The sequence below is a fragment of the Corvus cornix genome, chromosome 2 (assembly GCF_000738735.6).
Source record: "Corvus cornix cornix isolate S_Up_H32 chromosome 2, ASM73873v5, whole genome shotgun sequence".
NCBI classification, from domain to species: Eukaryota; Metazoa; Chordata; class Aves; order Passeriformes; family Corvidae; genus Corvus; species Corvus cornix.
The window spans coordinates 6,192,956-6,200,294 of NC_046333.1; the positions used below are offsets into that span (position 1 = coordinate 6,192,956).

At 39.6% G+C, this 7,339-nt stretch overlaps 1 long non-coding RNA gene across 1 annotated transcript; it reads right to left on the reverse strand.

Annotated features, from left to right (window-relative positions):
- Positions 1-1,549: 1,549 nt before the first annotated feature.
- Positions 1,550-4,971, reverse strand: LOC109143991. The gene is made up of 3 exons (XR_002044470.2): positions 4,897-4,971; positions 3,204-3,828; positions 1,550-2,953 (listed from the first exon to the last, which is right to left on the reverse strand). It is a non-coding gene; the product is annotated as an uncharacterized LOC109143991 (long non-coding RNA).
- Positions 4,972-7,339: the final 2,368 nt, after the last annotated feature.

Consider the following 7,339-nt stretch of genomic DNA (forward strand, 5'->3'; position numbering starts at 1 on the left):
ATTATTTTTCCTCTGCAGATGACATATTAATCTTACTGTGAGCATTTAATGTAGATTGTTCACACATGCAATCTGTAGGTATATTTTAGGCACAAAACCCTGCAGAAGTCCCATTTTGGGGAACTAAATTTCCTACCATGTGCATATTCCATGCCAGGATAAATATTATGATTTCTCAGATCAACCACATTATTTCTTAATGATATGTATATATGTATTCTTATTTGGGACTTTCAAACCTTTCTAAAATGCTTTCAGGATTTAGAGACAAATCTGTAAAAATCAAGATATTTTGAAATCTGGATGCCCAAGACCTTGTCTGGCTGTTACTGGTATCCAATATCCCAGCACCTACCTGTGCTTCATTGCAGCAGTTTTTCTCTTTATTCTCTTCTTATGTTAATATTTGGTCATGTTGGTCTCTGCACTTCCTCCTCTGCCTGTCCCTTTCTTTTCACATTTCATCTCTTGTTCTCATCCTTCTGATTTTGTTCTCCATCTTTCTCTGTTCTCCAATTTGCCACTCAGTTCCTTGAGCGCACTTGAAGTCAATTGCTCAGTTTCTGTTCAACACATTTATTAGATTGAATTCGACCCTGCTGCATAGGGCTCCTTAACTTAATTCCCAGAAAAATCTAATTAACCTGATGCAGTATTGGGATGCAGTAGTCCCTGCACAAGCCTTCTGTAGAGGCCAGAGAGGACACAGCCCCAACATCTGTCTGCCCACACTCACCTGCTACCTGCTGACACTTAGCACAGTGCAGGGCACAGATTTCAAGCCAAGTAGAATATAGATTCAACGTGAGGAAATTCCTGTAGACAGCTAAATTGCATTGTTTTCAGCAAAACTGCAATTAAAATTCCCTTCCATGGGGAAATTTGCAAGAGAAATTGCAAGTCTGCCAGGAAAGCCTGAGTGGCTGAAGCAAGGTGAGATAATGAGGTTAATGAGAGGAGCTTCTTGTCCCCAGAAGGTCCCCAGGAACATAACAGCAGCAAAGAGTGACAAATATTTATGCTGAAAGATAAGGTTGTGTGGAGGGATGGCTGTGCTTCCTCTCCAGGCTGTCAGACACCTTCTGGTACGTGAGTGGTTACTGCAATGAATTCTCTTGTCACCTGAAGCTCAGCAGCACAGTCCCCCTACAGCTCCCTCCTTCCTGTCACACCATTTCTGCTGGGTGCTGGTCACTCCCTCCGGAGCTGTTGCACTGCTTCATCCACTGAGTCACTGTGATGTCTTCTCATCCGGACCACAACGCAGAGGAGAGGAAGTGAGAGAGAAGCAGTTTCATAGGAACTTTCTAGGCTGTTTCTCTAATTTAATCTGACTGTTAATTTCTCTCAAACAGCCAAAGAAAGGGGCAGTTTTTTGAGTTTACTTCCTTTTTCACTTGCAGATCTTCTCTATCTTGACAACTGATCCTGGGTATCAAAAAGTTTCATTGAAAATGAGTAGGTTCATGGAATGGGTTTATTTGGTACACAGAAGGCTGTGGCACGGGCACTGGTGCAAGGATTAGCAGGAGGCTCCCTGTTTGGAAGCTGCAGTGCTTGCCTTACTGTGTCCCATCTTCATGGCTCCAGAGCCACAATCCCCACGAGGTTTCCCTCATGCTGAAGAGCACTGACCCCACAGGAACAGATGCAGGTGCAGGAAATGAGATGGGTGCATGGTGCTGTGACCTGAACCCCGTTGTATGGTTGCATTAGTGCCAGCACTGTTCTGTAAACTATGTTGACAGGTAAGTTCTGTTTCTCATTTTTATCTCTACACTGTAAGAGTAAAATAAGAATAATACTCTCTGTCATCTCTGCTAGAAAGTGTCTGGGAGACCTGGCTAGGTACAAATATGAAAAACACATTTCTTGTTTGAACCACAACAGCTTGATAAAAGACCTTGAGGCTGATTTTTCAAAGTTCACACAACCTCTGTTGGTTCTGAGAGCCAGGAGAGCCTTCCAATAATTGAAGTACCTTATGAGACATTATTTTTTTATATTGGTTTCTATATATAAAAAAATTTCCGTTAACTGGAATGATGCTGTTCAGCCTGAAGTTTTCTAAGTGCTTAAGAGTCATAGAAGAAATGACAAAGCCTTTTTAAAGTATCTAATTTCCTCCTTACTGATACAGAAAAATTTCTTTTGTATTTTATACTGATTGTGAGTCAGAATTTCTGGCTGTTAGCCAAACACAATACTTTGAGCTTTTGATTTGCATATATAGGCCTACAAGTTAGACAGATAACCTCAATCAAAATTTAATATAACAGATTATATGCAAAACCAGTGGAAGAAGATTCATTTCCCATATTGAGTGATTTTTGTCAGTTGTGCAAATTAACACAGAGAATTACAGATAGAATTCAAGAGGAGTCTGCTTTTCATTTTCTTTTCCAACAGTATGCATAATGCAGTACATTAGCTAAAAGAACATTTAAAGGAGGCAGAGACGTGGTTCTACCAGATATGTGTGGACATAAGAACAAAAAGTGTTTTCAGCAGCGTGAATCTGAAAGTACTTCCATGTTCTTCCCAGTGAACTGGGAAGAATTCAGAGAGCTGAAGAATTACAAACACACTTTCTGTGAGCCTTCTCTGTGTGATAATACCAGAATTTATTCCTTGGCATGGAGTGTGCTGGGCCTCAGACAGGACAGTGGGCAGGAACACCACTTTCCTTCTGGAGTGAAGAGGGTGAGACTGTCCCAAAACATCAGCTGTTACTGCCTGATGGTGCAGATGCAAAAAGAGGTGAGGTTTCCAAAGCAATCATAAGCAGTCGACTCCAGGATGGTCTGTAAGATCTCGAAGAAAATAATTTTTGCATGTTCAACTTCAAATTTGTTATGCTGCAAGGTACTGGTTGCACAGTGTCCCAGAACACACCTGTAACAGTGTTCCTCCACTTGACCTCCAGCTAAGACCTGTGACCTGTGGCAAGACTCTGTTTAGGGAAAGCAAAATTGCAACAGCTGTAAGACAATCCAAACATGTTATCTCACATGGTATTAACTCATAACAGGAGAGCCCCAGGAACCATCTTATGTGTGAAGGATCAATGAGGAGGTGATAGTTTATGGATGAGACAGAGGACTGAATAAAAACAGGAAGAAAGAGCAGAGTGATATGAAACCTCTTCTGCACAATGGCTTCCAGAGGATCAGAATGCACCAAAACTTTGCTTGGCTACTCACCTTGGTATCCAGGACCTATGGGTATCACAACATGTGTGCAACAAAAACCAAACATCTAAAAAGCATGAAAGGTGAATGGCAACTCCTCCTTGTTTTCATAAATAAATCGTATTTCTCTTGTATTAAGAGCACAGTCTTTCCAAAGTAGGCTTGTTTGCAACAACGCCAACACTTTCTTTAATCCCAGGTACCTATTCTGTGTAATTGAGGTGCTGCAGGATTTGTTTTTATGCTTTTCCATGTGTGATGTGATGGGCACAGGCAATCATGATGAGCAGGTGTTTAGTGTGCATCCATGCAGATCCAAGATGCCATCTCCCCAGGACAAAAGGTGACAGGTTGGAAAGGTGGTTCAGAACTGTCATTTCCACCAGCAAATCAGAGCACCAGGGCACAGGCCTGAGCACTGTCCTGGAACTGTCCTGATTGTTAAATTATTCACAGTCCCTGCAGAGCTTTGGCTCAGGCTGCCTGCAGCTCTCCAAGACACTGCCAAGGCATGGTTCAGGAATTAACACCAGTCAGGGGTCATTGCCAGTAGGAAGCTTGGTCATGGCTGCTCTGTCTGAGAGGTAAGAGTTTTCCTAAAAGCCTTGCTGTACCATCCGAGATCTGCAGCTCAGACCTGTTCCAAAAGGATGGAAATGTTAGCTCCTGGCTTTCCTGCATGCCTGGGCTCTCTGCAAACTAAACTGAAGTTATTCTTCAGTCTTTTCAATGCCTGTCAGGAGACCACTTCCATAGGAAGAGACCAACACAGTTCCTTCCCACTATACTACTCCTGGTTTTGGCAGAAAATGAGCCATACAAGGAGGAATCCTCAGATGTACAATGATGAAGGTACCAAGGGTCTTGATTATTAGCAAAACATTCTGACACATGAATGGTGATGGATATATCCAGTTAAAGACTGCAGATTGTACATAACCATAGCACTGATGTAATTACAAAATAAGTATATATTTATAACATAGCAAGTGCAGATTTAACAAATTTCATGCAGTCAGATTCTAAAGCCAGGAGAATAGCTTTGGATCTGACTAACAGTGTTAGAAAATGGAGAAAATGACAGTAAGGAAAGGTTTATAATAACATAATTTCATGTCAGGAAGAATTTTTGTTTATAAATACAAAATACCTCAAAATCATTTTATTTTTATTGTTTTTCTTAAGAAGAGGGTCTAAAATCTTATCAGAAGATCTTTAGAAGCAACAGCTATCTAGAAATGGCCCTAGAACATAAAAGTGGTCCCCACAGTGAATCCAAAAAATAGTTAATATAATTCAGTGTAGCTTCATTAAGATTATTATTTTATTCTTGATTAAAATTTTGATTGTCTTATTATGCAAAGTACGTGGACTTCAGAGTCTTTAAATGAAAAATTGCAAGTTAACATTAGAGAGACATGCAAGCTCAGTAGATACATTGAAGGTAAAAAGTGAGTTAAAGAAAAGGAATGGCTCAAGGAGAACTTCCAGATATTGAGGACAGATGGCAAAACGAACAAACAAAATTATTAATTGATTGTGTTCTGTTACTGATGAAAAGGTTATAGTTGTAATATTCCTAGATAGGCATGAATTTACATATGAAGGGTACAAGGTAATTAACATGAATCCTCAGAGTTATGCTGGCCATGCAATCAGAGTATTTTCTGCTGAATATCCTCCATAAAATGAAAGTAGTTCTTACCTTTGTAGATAGTAACTGATAGGTCCCCATTTTGGGCCAACTTAACTTCCAGCAGAAAGCAGCCAGTCCTCTCAGCTCTCTGGGTACTCAACTCTGCAGGGAGAGCACAGAGAACAACAGTTTGAATTTAGGTTATTTGAAGTCAATTTGACTTCCCTATTTGTGTTCTTTACTCCTTCTTCAACAGTCAGCTTAGAGAGCCAAACAAACAGAAGCAACCAGCAGGAATCTCTCTTGTTTTAGTGCATGAGAACACAGTCAGAAGCTCACGCAAAGTGCTGGGAAAGTGAGCATCAATACAGTGCAATTGCCTGCTGGAATCATGAGACATGGGATACAAACATCTGCTTGGAAAGAGCAGATGTCAAGATTATATCCACTTCCACAGACCAAGAAAGTCTGCCACAAAGTGTGAAAAAGTGCTACTGCTGGCTGACAGGGCAAGAAAGTCAGGAATCCCATGTAGGGATGGCACAGGATTTACATACTGGAGGAGAGTGAAGAGCAGGGGCATGACTGGAAAAATTGTGAAGTCTTGGATCAGGTGAGATGCAAATGATTTCTGCAAGCATCTCTGCAAGCTTCAGAGACAACAGAAAGTGTATAATCTTGACCTTATGGTTGTCTAGTGAAATAAAAATTTATTTTCTTTTATTTTCTGGTACACATAAAAATGTGGGTGGAAATGTGGGAGGCTCTCTAAGCTGAGTGAAATATGTTCATTATGCCCAGCATTACTGTGGTCTACACAAGACCCAGGTCCACTGGGAGCTGACCATGAGGTGAGTGGTCCCAAGAGTCTCAGTGCTGCAGTATTGCAGTACACACTGCAGTCCAGTGTGTCTTGATAAGCTGCTTTGGGTGAAAGGAGAGAGAGAGCATCCTCCTGTCAAATTTCCTCATGCCCATCCACACTACTCCTGTTGGCACAAGGCTGATCATGTGGAAGATATTTTTACTGTACAGTAGTAAGCTCTACTGAACATTATTCTACTGTGTGAATGAATAAAATTATCAGTTATTCAGAATTATCAGAATTATGAATATCTGAACTGATATTTAATATCTAGAAGATTATCATGACAAGCATTTTATGTCTGGCAACTTCAAATCAGAACTGTAACACATTTGTATTTTGATTGCATACACTACAAGAGTAATTAAATAATGTATAACTAATTAAGAATATAGGAGAACCACTCCTATGTAAAAACCCACCATAAACAGGTCTAATTTTATACTATCTTAAAGATACAGAATTGCTGATATGCAAACATAAACATTTGTGGCACATTTCTCTCAAACCAGTCTGAAGCATTCCATATGAAATTTGCTGGAAGCAGGCCATTAATTACTAAAGCTGAGGCTAATCCTGCAATCTTACCGTAATGGAAGTTTTGTTTTTATCAGGACTTGAGGATCCATATTAAACAAATATTATCCCACTGGCAAAATAAAATACAAAGTACTTGGTACAATGTGTTTGATTTAATGGAATAGTCAAATGCCACTCTTAGTCAGTTAATACTCAGAATTTACTTTTTAGTATTTGGACAAACATTTATGCCGTTCATATTCAAATCTGTGAGGTTTGTTGTCATTCAACTCATCAGCAAGACTTCCATTCCTGCAAGTGGAAACTCAATTTATTTTAGTCTTTTTGGAGAAGAGAGAACAACTTTTGCCATTTATGTCTGCAGAACCTGACAGTAATCCCTTAGCAAAAGGCTTAGTCCCAACAGAGCACTGACGTCCCATGACAGTTCATGGGCAAGTTCAGGAAAAATATTTTTAGTGCATTCTGCTCATTAGCACTAAAAGAGAAGCTGAGGGAATCCCAATACCCAAACAAGTACACATCAAAGGTCACACTAATATTTATCACTGAATCACACAAAAAATTACAGCTTCAATGGTAAAGTTGAGTGAATGATGCAATTTTCTTATCCATAAAAAAATAATGTCCCTCATTAATTCTCTTCACAGCAAAGCTGCTTCATTATTTATCCTCTGAGTAAGCAATTAGTAGCAAAGTTGATCCTGGGTAGTATGTGCTGGTTTTCTCTTTAATATCTACGAGAGGCCACATATTTCAAGCTGCAAAAGCAAAATTAAAACAAACTCCCAAAACTGAAGAATTGCTCTAAGCAAGTAAGTAGCTCTTGGTATCAAAGGATTGCTGGGCAGGAGGAAACACGTACTTTCTCCTTGAAGAAAACTGGAGAGCACTGGAATTACAGATTTATAAACTGTTCAAAAAGCATCAGCCTGACTCAGAGTGTTCTCAGTCAAATCAATTAAGCTGAAATCTAAAGTTGCTGCACGAAAAAATGTAAAAAAACCTGGCATGAAAACATTTAGAACTGGAAGAATTTCTTAAGTATAAGAGCAAGTAAGTTAAGGAATAGATTTTCAATGAGAAACGGGCAAAAAAGATAATGGC